We start from the raw sequence: 20,599 nt of genomic DNA, 5'->3' as shown, positions 1-20,599 counted from the left end.
AACACTCTAATACAATTGTCAGTATAAATCACCAGGAATCCAGAGCGAGCCTTTGGAAGAACATCTAAAATTAATTTGGCAGCTGAGGCACATAACTGACACCTAGAGATAAAAAAATAGAAAGCTATAAACCCCTAATAAATGATTCTACATCACCACAGATATTCATCCCACTTACATTTAGCCAAAGAACAGCACAATGTTTTTGCATGTAGCAGCATCTTAGCACTTAGCACTTCATATAAACTTGTTTACTTGATGGAAAATAAGGAAATGTCCAGAAACAAAAATTAACTCCGGTCTATTTTAGGGTATTCATAAGCCCTCCTTAGAGTATCTATTTTCACCATAGTATTTGTGGGTTAGTGTTCATAGCATATTTTTTGTTTGTGTGTCTTCAGCTGACAGGCTATTGTTGTGTATTTTCTCCACTTTTGACAGATCACATTTGGCATTGATGTCTGACATTTTGCTTAAAATAGTGTTATTATCGTGCATAGAATCACTGTAATTCTATTTTTCAGTAACAGAAATACTGTGGCCCTGTCATGAGTTTTTCTCAGTCTCTTCATTAGCTCCGCTGAAGGGATGGCATTATCAGATTCCTAAATGGCACCAGAGATATTTGCCATTAGAAGAAAACATGACATTTTCCATGTAAAGCATTGTGTTCACCTGTAGTGAGGGACTAGTGATTTTGTGAAGGATGGTGTTCTCTGCCCTTTAGAGACACTTGTGGAAGTAAAAACAACACCGTAAGGTTTGGAGCAATAGGGAATAGTGTCCTTCACCGCTGTGATCCCTGAACTGATCACCTTGGGTACTAAACAAACTTTGTGAGAAAAGTGTTATTACGAAAATATAACTGTGTCAATGTAATAACATTTGAAGACTAATTCTGAGTGCAAAAAATAAACACGTGATCTCTGCTACTTATCTTCCAGACACCAAGTACTTACTCCTCACCTCTCATAGCAAGGTATAGAATTTTGGATTAGATTTTCTTTGATATTTTCAAATGCTGGGGAGAAATAGCTGTGCGTGAGAGCTACTTGGCTTCAGGTAAAAAAAAAAGAAAGCTACAGCCTGTGTGAAAGCCAGTTAGAGCCAATTATAACCCAATTGATTTTTCTAGGCATTAAAAAACAACAACAAAATCAATGCAAAATACAACTCCACCACCAATTTACTTGTAATTCTTTAGTGTTTCTGGATGCTGGCTTAACTGATAATTGGCATGTCCATGTGTGAGAAGGAGAGCTTTCATATTTAAAATAGATAAATTAATTGTGGAAGAAATTGATTTTTAAAACCTTGGTACAGTAAAAGGAAGAAATATTTAAACAAGGTGTTCTGCCATGTGAAAAATAGGAAATTTGCTAATTATGTTTCAAGCACAGTTTACACTGACACTTATTTGAAGTATACCTAAAATGCATTTCCCACAGTTCTGGTAAATGGAAGAAAATTAATTGATTTTCCATGTGTGAAACATGTTGCCAATACCCTCTAGTTATTCCTTCCGATCTCACCCCAGGTATATTTGTTCACCTGTTGTGGATTCATTTCAGTTGCAATTTTATATTTATTAAAAGAAGTGACCATCCATTTTTATATGAATATACAACACAAAAAGCTCATAAGAGTTTGTAGGTGATATGAATAGGAGGAGAGCAATGTGTTCAGCTCATCATCCTTTCTGGTAGAAATTTATACACACATCAGGTCTGATATCTGGTTACTGAATTGAACCATGTATATTTTGAAAAAGATGGTCTTTCCATTGACCAAATATGATGTATCGTGGAAATAAGATGGTATATTAATTGTCCTGATCCCAATGGAGTCAAAGTATCCCTTACATATAGTTGTTTTGTTAGCAGAGAAATGGTATGAGGGGTAAAAGGAATTTATTCATTCATTTATTTATTTATTTATTTAGTACACATGCACATGTATGCACTCAAAATTAATCATACAGAAATTATAGCTAAGATACTGGGTATATAAATAGTTTTATAATAGTACTCTCTTCTAGAGTCTTAGGCTTAGCAGGAAAGGAATGTATCTATGCATGTATATGTGTAAACATATATATAGAGAGAGAGAACTGGGTGTATGGATCAATATACATGTGTATATGTATACATAAACATGTATATGTTTATGCATATGGTTATGCATATGTAACATGTATCCATGTTAATATAAGTGTTAAGGCATTTAGAACAAGCACTAGCTTAGAACAGGAAATGAAGAATATGAAATGGACTTTGTAAAAAGCAGGCTAGTAGGAATGAATACAGATGTTCATTAAATGATTTCGTTAAGTACAAGTACAACACTTTACTCTAGACTGTTATTAAAGCCATTATTTTTTTTTCAAGTGCACGGTGAAAGCTGTAGCTTTGCAGTACCTCAGTGAACATCATTACATTAATACAGTGAACTTAGACTATCTATCTGTCATTATCAAGCCTCACAAAGATATTCTGATTAATGATGCATACTGCAGATCTCGCAGATGCCAGGCAGATGTTCACAGAAAACTAATGTTTTTTGGCTTAAGAAGTAAAGTATAAATCATATACACACTGACACACCTAGTGGCACAAATGGAAAGTATTCCTAAGTGAATTTGCAATCTACCTCCAATTTATTTTTAGTTAGATTAGGTACATGACACAACGCCCATGCATTTCAGCCTTCTAGATAAAACAATAGATGAGAAGACCATACAACCTACTAAAAGCAAAAGCTGCCCTGTTACTGAAAATAACTTTTGCTGTAAGGTACTCCCCTACCTCTTCCATCTGGATGCCTCTCAGATCAGGAGCCTCAGCACTCAGCTTTTTGTTGGTGGAAGGAGGAAAGGAAAGGAGTAGCTGCTGTCATCACAGTTCCAGGGACAGGGGAAGGCAGCCAGCTCACAGCCAATGTCATATCTTCTCTTCTAGCCTGTGCTTCTACTTGTTTAAAAGTATCTGATACTGCAATGGGAAGAGACTGACTTTTTTTCTAGTGATGTTAATAAAATTCACAGCATTAATTGTTCTACGTCCACAAACAAGCTCCTAAGTCAGCAAGTGTATGGCAGCATGTTAGTAGGCAGGAGTGCTGTGATGGCTCAGAAACCTTTTCAAGTCTGGAAAGTTGGTTTGTCCATCAAGTGGAAAAAAAAAAAAAAAAAAAAGAAAATGAAGTGCAGGGCTCACCTGCACTCAAATCTTGCGTTTATGGACTGCATGGAGAGTATGTCTGCAGATTGTATAGTACAGTAATCTTAAGATTTAGCTTAGTGCTGTTTAAAAGCCTTACATGTCCCAGAGGAAGAGAGCTATTTTCTGAGCCCTCTACTGTTGGAGTAATTCTATGTGTTTGGCTATGTAACTTTATCTAACTCGATATTTAGAGACAAAGACTTTACCCATTTATGAGGCTTCTGTAATGCTTTTGATACAGAACTTCTGCTTGGCCTCTTTCAGGGGGCAGTGACAGGAAAGAGATAGCAAGAACAGGGAGTGACCAAGTGCCTCAGTTTACATATTTTAAACTATATCAAACCAGCTTCTAGAAGCATTCACTATACCAAAGTATAGTGAAAGAAGCAAGGTCACTAAAGAAAGGAGTCTAACTGTGCTTGATGAATAGCTATATTTAAACCATTTTTTTCAAATATCACCATTTTCAAGGCGCCAAGGAGAAATTGGATAGCTTGGAACATCACAGTTATGAATCTAAGCATTACAATATATTGAGTTATTCCTATTTACACAGTTAGCCAAGAAAAAAAGCTTCCTTTTATGTCCACCCACATTTCCCACAGATTGCTATATCAAGCATTGCTTGAGTTGATCCTCCCATACCTTCATATCTGAAATCATCTATGAAACTGTAAGTGGAAAGAAAATCTGAAACAGTTCAACAAACCTGAATGATATCTGAATAATCCATATTGCATCCTTATCTGCCTCTATGTCATTCTTCTGCCCTCCAAACACTCGATGCAGTTTCTGCATTTTGTTTACCCGAACTAAGGAGCAGCAAAAGAAACCTCATAAGTGGGTCACTCTGTTCCCACTTACAAACATGCTGCTTTCAAAGGAAGCAGCAGAACTGTTGCTCCTCTTGGGCATGAGTGGACAAGAAATTCAGTTTTGGGACAGATAGGGAAGAGCAAGGGAAAAGGTGTAGAATACTCTGTGGTTAGGCAATTACCCTATCCCAGCCATTTGTTGTTGTTGTTGTTGTTGTTTATTTGTTCACAGCTCTTCACAGTTGCCAGAGCATGACAAATGCATCAAGCTTAGTTACTGCATGTGAGCTTTCTGTAAGGCACAAGATTTTTAGTCACACTGCATTAATAGTGAGAACAGGGCAGAACTGCCGTGTGCAGCAGAAAAAGCAAATAATAATGGATTTTGCCAGTTTACCAAACAATTGCTCAATTTTCATCCACTCTCCAACTCAGGGTCTATAAATGATGATGTGATGCATCCATATTAAGGATTTGAAAGCAATGATTACTCTCAGATCCTGGTCTTTGATTTAGATGATAGCAAATAGTGAAGATACAAGATAATTTATTTAACCTGTTGCATTTATTACTTTTCATTGTACTGTGTATTGAGTCTGGACAGACTGTCTTTGCTTCACTTGGATAGAACTTAAAGAATCAAAGCTGTTTACTTTCTACATTTTTTTTTTCCCCAGTGTTGACGAACTCTTAATTTGATCATGTCCTCATCTTCCATCTTCCTCCAATGTAGTTCTAAGGATGGATCGGATGGATCTAAGTGTTTGGAAGGGCAAGAAAAAAAAAAAAAGAAAAAGAAAAAAAAAGTGGTCTCTCTTTTGTTTTTCTTTTTCTCCTATTCAGAATAATAGGAGTAAATGTAATAATGACTCTAGAGTGTCAGCAGATTAATTATAACATTACAGAATTTCATGAGTGAATTTAAGTCAGTTTTAACGGGCCACACTGCTGCTACATGATGATACCAATTTTGTAGCTTACATGAGATCACAGAATCACAGAAACATTGTTTGGAAGTCCAAACTCTGCTCAGAGCAGAACCATTACCAATACTGAACTTCAGTGTTGTTAAGTCTTGAATAAGATGGAAGTCTCGCAACCTCTCTGGGTGACCAGAAAATGCTAATGGAGGCAGTGTCAGAGGCCTTATTAAAGTCAAAATATTCTGTGTTCACCAGTGTCTCAGGTTGGTCAAGCATGATTTCCTATTGAAAAATCCTTGTTTGTTGCTTCTAAGTTCTTTTGTATACTTCATGTATATGTAAACTTCCTACACAAAATAGTAGGGTCAGCTTACCTGTCATTGACTCAAAATGTACCCAGTCTTTCTCTTAAGCAACAAGACCAAAAAGCACTAGGACAGTGGCTGTGTTGTTTTGTAACCAAGAGGAAATGTATATTTGGCTCAGTGGGTCAGATATCCTCAGATTCACATTGGTGAAATGTCAGTGCAAATTATCAGCCAAACATACAATGAGCAAGACCGCTAGAGATAATCTCTGTAGTTCACCTCTGTTTATTCTATTGGATTAGGCATTTAGGATTGTAGGAACACAAAATAATTCTTGGTTTCAATTATGTCATTGACGCTAACCCAAATGATTCATGTTTCCAGGCATTTTGCTAGGGCAGATAAATACAGAAATCCGTTTGTTTTAGTTGGTAGGAGAGTGAAATATAGAAAGCAGCAGAGTGAAGTATGACCATTTTCTCTGCAGTGTATTAACTAATGTGAGGGAATTATGGGTTATTTTGGGTCTATAAAATGTTCTGTGGTGCATACTGATCAATTTTTATGATGTGCTACAGAAATGCACTTTTTAATCTATTGACAAATATATGAACAGTGTTATTATAAAATCAAAGGTAAAATTCAGTGTGTTGTACCTTCTCTTCACGTTGTTTCTATTATCAGTTAAGAATAAGACTACCTTCCCAACAGAATAACCTTGTTATAATAACAAATTAACAAAAATATTAACATCATAACTGCATTCAAAAACATTCTCACTATTTTTTCAGACTTCAAGTGTGGACAAAAGAATGTCAAGAGCCCACTTTACTGATTTTTTATTTTTTTATTTTTAATTAATTTATTTATTTATTTTCTACATTGGCATATTTAGATACCTGTTTTGTAGCCTTGTGGATTGAATGAGGTAGTCTTGCATTTCATTTCAACTTCATTCTTGTTGCTAATTTTTAGAGAAAAAAGAAAGGATAGTATTGGAAACACTGGTGCCTTACACATCATTAAATGCTGTATTTGTTGCAATAATTATGTGCAGAGTTTTAACACGGGATTAGGTTTGTTTAGGCTTGTGCTCCATGAACAAGAGATGTGTGAATGTACCTCTTTCACAGTCACAGGTGGAAAGAATTATGATTTTCCCTACTCCTGTAGAGGGGTAGAAAAAGGAGTTAAAACACACTATGTTAGGTCTTGAAAAACTGTAAGATTCCCTCTTGCTTTGAGAGTAGGAAGCCTGGAGCAAATTGAACACCTTCTGGAGTTGCCTCAGGTCTCAATCTGAGTTAATTGAGGAAGCAGCTTGAAACTAAGGTATCCCATGTCATTAGTACCTCATCTCCTTGGTACTGGGTATCCTAGCACTTCAGAAATGACCCAGTTCAAATGCATGACTGCATTTGTGTTGAATTAGACAGAACATGGTAAGGAGCTCATCAGGCACAAAGGAGACTGACTACATGAAATTAATGTGTCAAAATGTTTTGAACAAATTTGAACTCACAGTGTGGGTTTGCAACAGATCAGTGATTTGTGTTAAGCAGCTGCAGCCTCTTTGATCTGATGTTAAGAGACCTAAAAGTGGATATTCCTGAACTACATTCTGAGTGACATTCAGATTCCTTTCCTTAACTCATTGGTGTTTCTTTTACTACTTATTTTTGTGTAAAGGGACAACTGTTAGATGTAAGCTATAATTCAGTTGTCTCACTAATGTCTGTGTGAAAACACTCAATATCTTCTTAAGATCCATTGGCCTAAACACAGGAAGATGGAGTATTGTAATTTCTTATTTGGATACGGAAAGTTTACCCCCTCTTCTCACTGCCTGGTTTGGACTAGTGAAAAGGTGTACATATCAGTTTTTAAGATTTGTAAGGTATCAGTGCTTCTCTGTCTCCTTGAATGGCTATAAAAAAGTCATAATATTTTTGGATAGCTCAGCAAACCCCACTGTGTACAGATACACACACTAAACAAGGGGATGACAGACACCTTCCCACAACCTTGGTCTACTGATATGTGCACTGCTTTCAATAGTGTCTTGCAGGACCAGAAAGACACAGATTGGTTGAGATTCAATGGGACATGTGCAAGAAAAGAAGTGTGAAGAAAAATACTGACTCCCCATCCAGAAAAGCACTCAAGAAAGCTATTGCAGGCATCCGGATTTCCTAAGCAAGGGAAAGGTAATTCTGATACACGTGGTAGCATGCCAACCTCACAGTACTCCTCACAGTGCTCCTCATTAGGAGGAGACATGATCAAGGTTGTCGGGCCGCAGCTGGCGCTGGCCATTATAGATATACAGACTCACTAGTGGAGAAGATTGCATGCCCACCCACCCACATGTGCACACATGCTAGATATAATCTGGAATTCAGAAAAGGAAAGTACTTCAGGGAGCACTCTACCTTACAGATCCTTAGGGTGAAGTGAGAGAAGTAAATAATTCTGCCTTATAAATTCTCCAGATAAGTATGTGACAGTAGAAAGCAACACAATTTTTCTATTAGTTAAATTTCTATTGTCATTTGAGAGCACTAAAGGTCTGGAGAAGCATGAGGCTAGAGAACACTATGTGCTATGATACTGTAGGTAAATTCATTTATCGCTTATTCTTTACTACTGTTTACCAGTTTATACTAAGCTGTTTGATAGCTTTCTCAAACCCATCTTTTCTAACCTCTAAAATGTCAAAGTTTCTTGATTTCAACGGCTTTAACAGTATACTTTGAAAAAAAAAAGTGCATATAAGATATTTTTAGTGTGCAGTTTATTTTTTATTATTTTTTTTAATAGTGCTTTTTCTGTTTTCTTGTTGGTGTATTCATTTCTATCTAATCTGCATAAGCTATTTTTCATGTGTGATAGCTATCCTAGCCAACAGATGGTGCTGTGTATAACATTTTTTATGATATTGTATAACAAAAATATGTTACAGCTAAATTGTACAGGTAATTACTTTGTTAGACAATAAATGTAAAATTGAAGTTCACAATAATAAATGCTTACCATAAAAATTAGAAGAAAAACAATAAGTGCTGAAAGCCAGTGATGAACGTTCACTTCAGCATGCAAGTGGGGAAAGATAGAGCTACACATGTAAATCTGCCTGTAGTGTCGACACTACTGCTCTCAAACATGAAGATCTTCTGAAAAATCAGGCCTGCAAGAGAGTAGATTTTAAGCACATTAAAATTATCACTGTCTGGTCTGATTCCCTCTCTCTAGAACTAATACATTATATCTAAATTGAAACATAAAATCTAGTAACCTATAGGTACATGTATAACTTTTATAGGACTACTCTAGTAAATAAGACTTATGAAATACAATTTTAATTAAAAATAACTTGTATCAAGTGCCACTAATGTTTCAGTGTATGCTAATGCTTCAGCAAGCAAACAATGCAGTAAGTTATTGGTATTACACAGTATGTAAAATTAATCATGCGCATAATGAAACAGAGAACAGACTTTCAGTGTTTTCTGTGGGGCTGATCTTTCTCTTTTTAAAAGAGATGGGAGCATCACTGAATAAGACATAAGTAAGCAGAGTACATTGAATATATTCAAATTTCAACAAGCAAATATTAGGTAACATAATAATGATCACAAATCACTGATTTCTGTATAGTCACATACCAAAATAAAAAAAATCCAACAGTATATTAGCCAAATATTAAATACCAACAGCAGCACTGCATTTTGGTAAAGTTGTTATCAATATCACCTTTTGTAAACTGTTATCTTTCAAATGCAGATTTTATCTATCTATCTATCTATCTATCTATCTATCTATTTATTTATTTTTCAAAATTTCTACTCTTTTTAACTAGGTGATAGTTAATCCTATTTATTCAGTCACAGTCATCTTGCTGAATTGAAGTTAATACATATTTCAGTCAACATTTAAAATACATCTAGAAAATGTGGATACTTTTCCAACATAAAAACAAATATATATATATATATATATATACATAATCCTACAAGGAAAGGAACGTATACTTTTCTTTTTTTGTCTTTTTTTTGTTTGTTTTTCAGGAATTTTATATCAAAGACTGTGGAATCCCATTACTTTAACAGAGCACAGCCCACATATCAGTAAATGCTAAAACAAGATGCCCTAAGTCTGACAAACATCAACAATCAGGTCCTTGTTTGGAAGGACAGATGTATTGTATTTCTAAATTTTGAAGTCTTCAGCTTCTGTCAAGAACACTCTAAAGTTTGGCAAATCAGTCTTCATTTTAAATTTTTGGAAGACTGAATTACTGGTGATAATTACTCAAAATACTTCAGCCAGTTCTACGCTTTCTGGTGATAGTGACCAGTTGTTTGAATATCTAGGTATGTAAGCAAATGCTCCTAATCAAACACTTGATCAGTGCTGTTAAAGAAGATCTAAAATGGACATGTACAGTATAGTTAAGGAAAACAAGGATCATTTTATATATTTTCAGCAAACAATTCTCCATTTTTCTTCAACAAAAAACAAACAAAAACCCCAAACACACACACACACAAACATCTGCCTTTTTAGTTAGCTTTATATATTTTATTTAATCATATATTAGTAAATGGTTAAGGATAACAAAATGCAGTGATTTGCTGAGAGACTTTTTAATTGAAACGATTGCTGGAGGAAAAATAGAATATGCTTTGTTCTGAAAAATGAAAACAAAATGAACACTATTATTGAGTGAAAATTATATAACCTTAAAACCACTTTCAGTATGGCCACACACAAAATGTTCTTCAAACTTTCTTTCCGTCTTTCTCACTCCCTCATGCTCCTTTCGTGAGTAGGGGAGTACTGAGTTGCTATATCTCAACTATTTTTGATTATTCTTTTGCAGCCTTTATTCCTGTTCACCTACAGTTAGTCACAAAAAGTTCTCAGTATTGCTTTCCTGAGAGAATTTGGAAACAAGGCATGGATACTGGCTGCTGGTACTTAGACTATATAATTTTCCATTTCAACCCAGATCAGTGGGAAAACTGTCTCTCTGGTGTGTCTGGTTGGGTGAGTGATAGTGGACTATCTCTGAAGGTGAACAATCCCATTTTGCCACAACAGGGCAGTAAATGGGACAGGTTCACTTATGAAAGGAAAGAAGCATGGACAGCATAGTCCTCAGCAGGATTGTACAGGGAAGTGAATGTAGAAGCTTAGGATGAGTGTTCGCAGTAAAACTTATGTAAAGCTGGTAAGACAGTACAGGGTGATGTAACCTAACTAGTATTCTGATGTTTCTCCTTTTGCAGTATCAATAGCATACTTTTATCCATCATCTGAATTTTATGTTGCACTGTTCTGAACTACACTATCCCGTCCTCTCTGTCTCTTGTCATAAGAGAATCCTACTGATGTAAAGACCCAAAGGCAGTAGTGACTGCACAGGGTTGTACAAGGACAGACTGACAAAACTTGGCCTGTTTAGCCTAGAAGAGAGAAGACTGAGGGGAGACCTCATCAATGTGTATAAGTATCTGAGGGGAGGGTGTCAAGAGGATGGAACTAGGCTTTTCAGTTGTGCCAAGCAACAAGATGAGAGGCAATGGGCAAAAACTGAAGCACAGCAAGTTACGGCTGAATATGAGAGTGTATTTCTTTACTGTGAGGATGACAAAGCAGTGGAACAGGTTGCCCAGAGAGGCTATGGAGTCTTCTTCTCTGGAGATATTCAAAACCCACCTGGATGCCATCCTGTACAATGTGCTCTAGGTGATCCTCCTCAGCAGGGGGGGTTGGACCAGGTGATCTTCAGAGGTCCGAGGTCCCTTCTAACCTCAGCCATTCTGTGATTCTGTGATTTACAGTAATGATACTACCAGAGAGCCGTCCCCTCATGCTCTTAGAATGAAGGTTTCAAGTGTTACCAGTGATGCTGAAATTCCCATTCTTCCTCTTGGGGATTCTAGCTTTTAATTCATGGATCAATTACTTTGAAATACTTCTAACTACATGTCTAAAATGCAGTCTCACAGCTATTTAAGCCAGTGGTAAAATGTAAGCTAAAGTTTGAGAGGAAGGAGATACCAAACACATTGCATAGATCAATAGATGCACCGGCAGAGCACTGGTATTTGTGTCTGTTTCAGCCGGCTGAGCAGCCCTGACTTCATTTCACTAAAAGTGTGTCTTACAACTGTGTTTAAACAAATACCTTCCTTCCTTCCTCCTCACTTATTCTATGCCTCAAGCCAGATATGTCCTTACTGTGTATTATTTGCTCAGTACACTTTCCAAGCCATCAGCAACAGATAGTTGGACTCCCCAGTCTCCCACATGACCTAGAACATCCTTGGCTTCTCAACACCTATGTTGAATTTGTTCTATGGATTTTTGTCTTCTCCCTGTCGCCTGTGGGATGCACAGGGAGAACATCAGCCCACACTTGGATAGCCCCAGAACAAGCTGCTTCAGTGGTCTGGTTGTGTATCTGTGGCCAGGTAGGTGGAGATCAAGTGGCATGAGAAAATGGTTGTAGTACCAATCACTTTGTAGCACAATTACACATATAAGAAAGATGATGCAGTATTTCTCCATTGTTATGAGACATATAGAGCTGGGATTCTGGGCCTCATCTAGTTACTCTAGTTACTCACACCAGTATGAGAGCATTGAATGCCCTGTGTAGGAGAGGGACACATTAGTTCCCAGGCTCCACGTGGGACTATTGCCAGACCTTGCACGGCTTTATCCTGCCCCAGTTCTGCTGCTTTTATTCTTCCAGCCCTTTTGGCTTTGTTACTTTCATTCAGGGCTCAGATTCCTTCATCTAGGAAAATAGCTACCATCAGACCGGAATGTGCTGCTGGGCTAAACAAAGGTTTATTAATAGTCTTTTAAATGAAAGTGTGGACAGTCAGCTTGCAAGCATTTATGTGCTTATTCACAATATAGCTATTTTCTGAGAAATATTTCATACCGCCAAGAACTGTCCTCTACCTGAGTTGTTCTAACTACATTATTTCTTAGGTACTTATTGAGGTCACAGCTACAATATGAAAGTCTTGATTTTCACAGAGAAAGAGAGCCTTTGTTCTTGAAAAACATAAACTGAGATTTATTTTTATTATATGATTTTCTTATTAAATAGCACTGTCTACATGAATAGGTATTTGATGATTCTGCTGATAGAGAGGATTGCCTTAATGAGGGAAGGTCTTAGTTATGACTGTCATTCCTCATTACATCATCTTGTTGGACCCTAACAGGAGCACAAACAGGAAGAAACACAGGATATCTTGAATTCCCTGTAAGCTGGATATGAAATGTCAGCAACATTAATTCACAATACCACTGCTTTGTCAAAATTAGTTATATGTGCTATTGTGTTGAGAATATTTGACTGGTAAGGTTGCCTCTATAATTAGGAGTCTGTCACATTTCAGTTATCTATTCATACCACTTTTCCAAAGGTTTATAAATCAGATAAACTCCCTGCAGGTTGAAATGTGCCATGATTAGTGCAGGGAAAATTTTGTTTATGTGCTGTTGTCCATTACTTTGCTACAGGATTATAATAGAAATAGGGTAAGTTTATTTGTAATCTCACATCTTTAGAAAGACTCTACTTCAACAACAACAACAACAACAAAATCAGGTATTGGTATTTTCACAGTGTTGGCTTAACCGTCTGCTTGTGGAAGACAGAGTTTTACCATCAATTTCATTGTCACTGCAACATCCTGGCAATGCTAAGTACTTTCAAAAAGCCACTTGAAAGACTGAAGTGTTATATGTTACAATACTGAATAATACTATCTTAATAAATGGTTAAAGGAAAAAGAAAAGCAGATCAAACTTTAAAGTGTCTTATTTGTGAAAGCCATTCTCAGCAGCAATTCTTAGCAAATATAGAGCATGTCAATGTTCAATGTAAAGCAGTTGGATAAGTTGCAATTTCTTTTAATTAGAAATGTATCTTAGGCGCTTGTTTGTGGAAGCAGAACAATTAATGACTTGAATTTAATTCTTCAAGTAAGAGTCTTTAGTTAAAACCCATTATGGTCTCCAAGAAAAACCCTTAAAAACATGCAGTGATGCACAGATGTGCTGTGAAATTCTTAAAATGTGAGCTAACTTTAAGAAGATCCTCACTGAATATTAAACAACCTTGGAAACTGCTGCCCAGAAATAACATTTTATTCTCTGTTCTCAGTGTGGGGGTGGAGTGCCAAGATCTGATTTTGACAGAAAAGAGGCAATTTTGTTTTATTTTATTTATTATTTTTTCCTGGATGATTAATTTAGCCTTAAAGGTAAGTTAGGCTACTGGATTTGTTTTTATTTTTTGTTATCAGATAAGGACTAGTGCTTTTAAGGTTGTGTCATGCAGAATAAAGGCCCTTTAAAGTTTGCCTGTATTTATCCATAAATATTGGAATAAATAAAAGCACAGTCTGGGTGGCATTTGCTTGTCCCAACAAGAAATGTGCTAGGGACAGCTCCTTCAGTGTGCAGCCTGACTGCTCCCAGTGACACCCTTCTTCTCCATGGAGAAGGTGTTACTGGCAATGTAGGAAAACAGGCTAAATAGATATGAAGAAAAGGGTGTAGGGTGATAACATACACAAATACACTGAAATTCTGTTTTCATATTAGTAATCCAAACAGAAACTGTGTGAAATGATAGGGTTTTTTGCTTTTCACATGAACGGAAGCCATTTTTTCAATCAACAACATTTCTCTGTTGGCAGCTTGTCTTTGTTGTTAGGCATGGAAAAGTTGTGAATGTAGAGGAGAGTGGAGTAAAGGAGCTGTGAGTTTGTTTAGTTTAGGACACTATTCATTTTATAACAGGCCACATAATTAGGAAGCAGTTATACATCTGTCCTGGGTGTAACACTTCACATTTTATGGGACTAGGGCATGCTATTTAACCACTTGCACATTTCCCTATGTGATTTTTTTTCTGGGTCTGTAGTACTCATGGAATCAACGTCTCCACAGTATTTGGGAGATAGACATGGTTAGGGGCTGGTCTCAGTGGGCAGTTGGATGTGGCCAGCCTAATTTTCGGGAGAGAAAAAAAGCTCACATATACAGAGATGAGTCCTGCTCGACACCTAGTCCTCAAGCCCAGAAAGTGGTCTCTGGTCTATTTTATCAATTATAATAGGTGTAAACAACAATACCAAAATCACAGGGCTAACAACAAGACAGAATTAAATAAGGAGAGGAAGGAGATCACCTCATTCAAGAGATGATTTCTGCTTAAGTGCATAGGTGTGTACTTATGCTCTTCTGGAGATCAGAATGTACTAAAGTCCACTTAAATTTAAATACTTGCTTAACTGTAGCATCTAAAATAAGATTTTTCTTTCAAACCAAGATGTATTTTAAGTGCAATTAAACTGTACAATTTCTATTGGACTAACAATGGAAATCAGGATTTCTCATGCAAGATTTACATTTCTTCATGCACAGGTCATCTGTTTGTCCTTTAAAACAAAAAAAGCTTTAAAATCAAAGAGGAACAAATTCCTTGTACTGCTCCTTCACATCCTACTAAGAAGCAGGAGGAAGACAAACAGGTTAATTTTCATATTTCTTTGCTTAGGTTCTGTAACCAAGAATTTCTTCAGACTTCATTAACATAAGCATATATTTATTTGCATTTAAATACAGTAAAATATTTGTTGCTAAAATTTCAAACTTAACCATGAAAAGTTAATTTCTTAGGTGCATAATAACTTGGCTTGACCTTCATCTCTGCAATATCTCTTCCACCCAGCTTCCAACAGCTGTCAGAGAGTTTTCTTCTTCATGTTTTCTTTGGTTAATTACCAATAGTATTACAAAATTTCCTTGCTAATTTATAAAATTGTTTCTTCAATTTAGACAAGTTTTTTTTTGTTTGTTTTTTTGTTTTTGTTTTTAACACACCTAAAGTGTACGTATGTTGACTGTTGTGCTGGTGTTTATTTTACAAGTCAAAATTTTTGTACCTGAATTTGTGTGTGTCTCTATGTGCAATGCAGTCTGAGATCTGTTCCCAGAAGCTTAACAGAAGTCTTCTCTTTCTCTGTTCAATAATAAATAATCAGAATCTTGACAGCAGCTAGTGCCTGCCTGATGACAGTGCCAAATAACAGAGCTGTCATCTGGAGAGACACTTTTCTGTTCTCCAGAATGAAGGTGATTGACTCCTCTGACATGCTTCAATGTATTCTAGCTCACCAGGATCAATTTACAGTTCTTCAGCCACCTCTGTCAGAAGCAGTGCCTCTGCTAGATCAGGCTGCAGCACGCTGTTCTTCTTGGCTTCTCACAAGCCCATCCCTGTGAGACACTCTTCTTTTACAGTTAGGTTCAATTCAAAGGTTTGTGGTAGGAAAACTCTTCCTTTCAACAGGTTTCAATTAAGCAAATAGTGGACAGAAGGCATTTTGATCTTTTATTTAGCACTTTGAGATTCGAGTTCCTTCTTTTATATGGTTCATTTCTCAAGGCTAAGTAAGTTTACAACCCTTTTATGGAAAGCTGGATTTAGAATTTTCCCTGAACATGTCTGGTCCACAAACATCCTCTTCATCCCTGCTGTCCAGTATAATTCTGCAGATGATAACTAGCGGTAGTAGGTATCCTTTTGTAGACATTATCTAGTGCATTCCCACTAAAATAACATTTTCTCTTCCATTAGGTACCAGCCAAATAGTTTAAATACTTGTGTCTATTGTACTCTTCCATACTGTAAGCAGAGTCTTATTTTGAGAAGGATCAGTTTTGCAAAATACACTTAAGAAAATATTTCTCTGTGTAAATCAATCATTCAATCATTCAATCAATAAATCGGTTGATTAGGGCTACCAGGGCAGAGTTAGTAACTTCTATGTTCATTATGTTTTTTCTTCACCAGAACTGAAGTTTTACACTGAATAAGAAGTATTTGGAATATGAAGTGTCTGGATGAGTACCCATTTTCACATTTTAAACATGCTCACAAATACATATCATTTGTGACTATTTTACAGAAACCTTATCTGTTTTCATTTTTACTTACTACAGTATTTACACTGTATCTATATAAAAGTACATCAGCCACCATTAATGTGTTGTGTATTAAGAACACATAAATTATATCTCTAGACTAAGCTGGTGGTCTTATTAATCTGCTGCAGTAATTGTAGCACTGTTTTCTACCAGTTTTGTTAGGACAAAACTGAACAGGAAATGGCAATGAAAATTGTTGCATCTTCAACATCATACTTATATTTTGACTTGGGGAAGAATGAGATCTGTAGGACAGGATGATATGTTTTGTTAAAATGCGTAATGATGATAATAGAGATTACTGGGTACTTCTTATTAGATATCTTCAACAAAGTATTAACTAACATGATTTGAAGCATGAACAACCAAACTAGTTCATGAACAATCTGATGGCTTGCATTATTCCGTAGGTAGATAAAACTGTCATCCATCTAAATATATACCATTTTTAAATGATATATTTTTTTGTCCTTAGTGTACCAGTCATCTCAAAAACTTTTCTGCTATTAATCACAAGGCACAATGTCCTAGACAATGCAAAATCACAGGATCATAAAATGTTACAGATCAGAAAGAAAACTGGGTTCACATGGATTAATAGTTTGGAATATCATGGGAAAGTGGGAACAAAAATACTCTATCTGACATACCAGGACTTCATTTAATAGCTCAGTTTCTAAATTACACAAGAGTTAAAGGGTATGCTACACCTTCAAATTCATTGTACAGGTACTCCTTGGCAGAAAATATAGAAGACTGGTACGTGTATGAGAGTCGCCCATGTTTTGTGTGAAGTGTATAAAATTAAACATTCCCAAGTACATTTTCTATAATAAGTCCTCAGGGGAATAAGTGATCTGTATGTACTTGACAAAGTATGTAACCATGTCCAAATGTGTATTGTGGCACCTCCAGGAGCAGTTCCAGTGGAAGGAGGGTAATACAAGCTACAGCAGCTGATTTCTTATCCACACAAAGTTTCCAGCTATAGTTTGTGTTCTTTCAGTGCAAGAAAAGGATGGTTGTATCGCTGGTCATTAGTTCTGTCTTCTATCAAATCATGTTCCAAATGACCAGAAGGTCTCTCCCATTTAAGTGGCAATGTTTTGGTAGAGGAGGCTATAGGGATGGCATCTGTGAGAAGAATCTAAAAGCTGCCCCATGTTGGGTAATGGCCCAGCTACTGACCAGAGCCGAGCCAGTAAGTGATGTTGTTTGTGCCTTTGTGAGAACAGATTTAAGAAAGGGGAAAAAAAGAAAAACAAACAAACAAACAAACAAACAAAAAATGCTGCTTCACAGCAGCTGGGAGAGAGAGAGGAGTAAGAAACAGCCTTGCAGGCGCCAAGGTCAGTGAAGAAGGAGGGGGAGAGGTGCTCCAGGCGCCAGAACAGAAGTCCTCTGCAGCCTGTGGTGAGGACCATGGTGAAGCAGGCTGTTCCCCTGCTCCACGGGAAGTACCACGGTGGAGTAGGGTTCCACGCTGCAGCTCGTGGAGACCACCGTGGAGCAGGTGGACCTGCAATGACAGAGGCTGTGGCCCATGGAAGACCCCTGCCGGAGCAGATTCCGGGCTGGACCTGTAGCCCATGGAGAGGAGCCCACGCAGGAGCAGGTGACCTGGCAGGAGCTGCTGCCCATGGGAGACCCAGGTTGGAGCAGTCTGCTCCTGAGGGATGGACCCGTGGTATGGACCCATATCTGGAGCAGTTCTTGGAGAGCTGCTGCCTGTGGGAAGCCCATGCAGGATCACTTCAGGAAGGATTGCATCCCATGGAAGGGACCCCACGGCACAGGGGACGAGAGTGACAGAGAAGGAGCAGTGGAGATGAAGCGCTACGGACTGACCACAACCCCCATTCCCCGGTTCCCCTGCACCGCTCAGGGGGAGGAGGTGGAAGTGGGTGGATTGTATTTTTCTCCCCCTTTCCCTTTGAGGAGGGGGAGTGAGAGAGCAGTTGGGGTAGAGCTTGGCTGCCCACCCGAGTAAAACCACCACACCCATTTGTTCCAGAAAACATTGCTACTTAGTTGTTTTTTCAGCACCTGAGGACACAAAATTGTCCTGGATGTGCCCTTCTTTTTTCCAGCCACATGGTCTAGAAAGTCACATGTATTTCAACTGGCATCATCTAGAAATGGAAGGTGTCAGTATAGAAGAGCAGCAGCTCTGACTGCTCTGACAGACTAAGAGCAGAGGAAGTTTTTCTAGCAAATTTGTAACCAGAACCTGTGTCTCCTACCTTGAGACACCTTCGAAGGTGAAAAGAGCAATATAGGTTACACATCAGAGTTACCTTAAGAAGGGTGACATATCTGGGCCTTCCAGCTGTCCCAGAAAGGATCTGCGAGGAGCAACCTAATAGGAATGTCTCTAGTCAAGTGGCTTGAGGACGAGTGAAAAAACTACAGCTAGCATGGGAAAATTTGTGGAAGCTATTATCTAACCTATTACTTAGGCTTACTGTCTACTGTGCCTACTGTCACCTAAATATTAACTTTGAGACCAGTTGTGGCTATTTTGTAACAAAACAAAAGAAATGAATAATCAGGTACCTTTAGACTCCATTGCCACTGTATGTGGCATTCCAGTAACTCAAAAACACTGGAAAGTTTTTCACAGTCATGCTACCCACTGAAAAACTGACCAAGAAAGAGAAAAGTCAAGAAAGGCAAATTAAAGTGTGGAATTTCGTAATGCTTCCCACCTAGGACCAAAAGAGAACATGCTTTATTTAATTGATTACCTGAAATGACAGTACATTTTTTTAAAAATTTATTTTCATTTTTGTTTTAAGCTCATGCTTAAAAGTTCAAAATACATTATTTCTCCTAAATTGAAATTTGAAATGTGTGGTATTGCAAACAGTTTAGCACTTACAGAGCTTTCAACCATCCTGTTAATGCAGAGGGTGGGGGGGACAGCAGAAATATATCTAATATAGAAAGCATTTGAATAGAACATGTCTAATCCCTGTTTACATAATATTAAAAAAAAAAAAAAAAGTTCATGTTATTGCAGCTAGCACTCTGACCACTTTTACTTTCTTTTACTTTTAGCTTTAACTACAGAAGTAGTGACATATTTAACAACCAAACAGTTCAGCATGAAGATGTAACTTAGTTAAATTCAATATAAATTACATGTTTGAAACAAGTTAGGAAAGCACTTAAAGTAAGGTTGTCTTAACAAGACAACATTAGGTCATTATAACCCAACCCTAGAAATACTGAGAGAAGTGCTTACTGTCACATGCTCTCTCCAGAGTTTTTCAGAAATGGCAGTCACAATCACTTGCCAATCACTTGGCAGTAAAAGCTCACCGTTTTCCTGTTAAAGATGAACTTGCTGTGAGAGTATAGGTACCACTACAGTGGTAAACTTTATCTAAAAACTTTATCTAAAAAGATATTTTAGCTTATCAAGACAATTTTGTACACTTTTTGTCGGAGGATTTGTTAAGGACCAATGCATAATCTGCATATCTGAAGCATATAAGGAAAAAGAAAAAGAGAGAGAGAGAGAGAGAGAGAGAGAGAGTGAGAGAGAGAAAGTCCAAAGGACAAATTACAAGAGCATACCTTTGATAAAAAAATGTTGCTTTAACTATATTTATATGGTTATTTCTGGGAATAAGATTGTTCTTGCTACAATTTCATACAAACCTTGGTATACTTCATTCTGTATAATTATTCCTGAGGTCTATTGGAGTAAATTCAGAATTACTCCAGAATTGCTTACTTTTTTTTCTTTTTTTTCCCCACCTCTGTTGTCTGCTTCAGTCTCTATTAATGTTTATGAATCACATCTGCTGCTTAGAAAAACTATCCCAACAGATGTACAGGATCACTTAATACATAACAGCTTGCTTAGATTTCTCTAGTTCAACCACTTTGGAAGAAAGTATTGCAAAAACATTCTTAAAATTTCCCAATAAAATTGCAGAGCCAACTAAACTAGTTTAGCGATACTTTGCATTTGTTCATGTATTTTTTCTCTTTCACTCGTCTGACACTTCATATGTCACTTTGGGAAAGTAGGTATGGCTTTTTGGCTTTTTTTTTTTTGGACTCACTTCATTTTGGGGGGCAACATTTTAGAAACATCTGTTTCTTCTGTGACACGTTGTCATACTGTCCAAGTTATTGGTTGTCCTTCCGTTATTCTTATCTCTCTTAAATGTAAGGTTTGAAAATTTAAACAAACAAACAAAAAAAACCATACCAAAATTCCTATTCTCATCCTCAGCAATTTTTGTATTATATGTCTATTAAGTCCAAGGCATCCCTTATTTTTATTATAA

At 37.0% G+C, this 20,599-nt stretch overlaps 2 long non-coding RNA genes across 2 annotated transcripts in view; both read right to left on the bottom strand.

Annotated features, from left to right (window-relative positions):
- Positions 1–4,946, bottom strand: part of LOC310889192 — a 46,040-nt gene extending 41,094 nt beyond the window's left edge. Inside the window, exon 1 of the long non-coding RNA XR_014576433.1 lies at positions 3,931–4,946. This is a non-coding gene — a long non-coding RNA (uncharacterized lncRNA). The remainder of the gene's footprint in view (positions 1–3,930) is intronic.
- A 1,205-nt stretch (positions 4,947–6,151) lies between these two features.
- On the bottom strand, positions 6,152–18,683 carry LOC310889191. Its single transcript, XR_014576432.1, has 3 exons — positions 18,593–18,683; positions 8,301–8,454; positions 6,152–6,231 (listed from the first exon to the last, which is right to left on the bottom strand). It is a non-coding gene; the product is annotated as an uncharacterized lncRNA (long non-coding RNA).
- Between the last annotated feature and the right edge of the window lie 1,916 nt (positions 18,684–20,599).

This window comes from Anser anser (genome assembly GCF_964211835.1).
Source record: "Anser anser genome assembly, chromosome: Z".
Lineage (NCBI taxonomy): Eukaryota > Metazoa > Chordata > Aves > Anseriformes > Anatidae > Anser > Anser anser.
The sequence above is the reverse complement of the archived record's forward strand: the minus strand, read 5'-3'. Positions and strand labels throughout refer to the sequence as shown.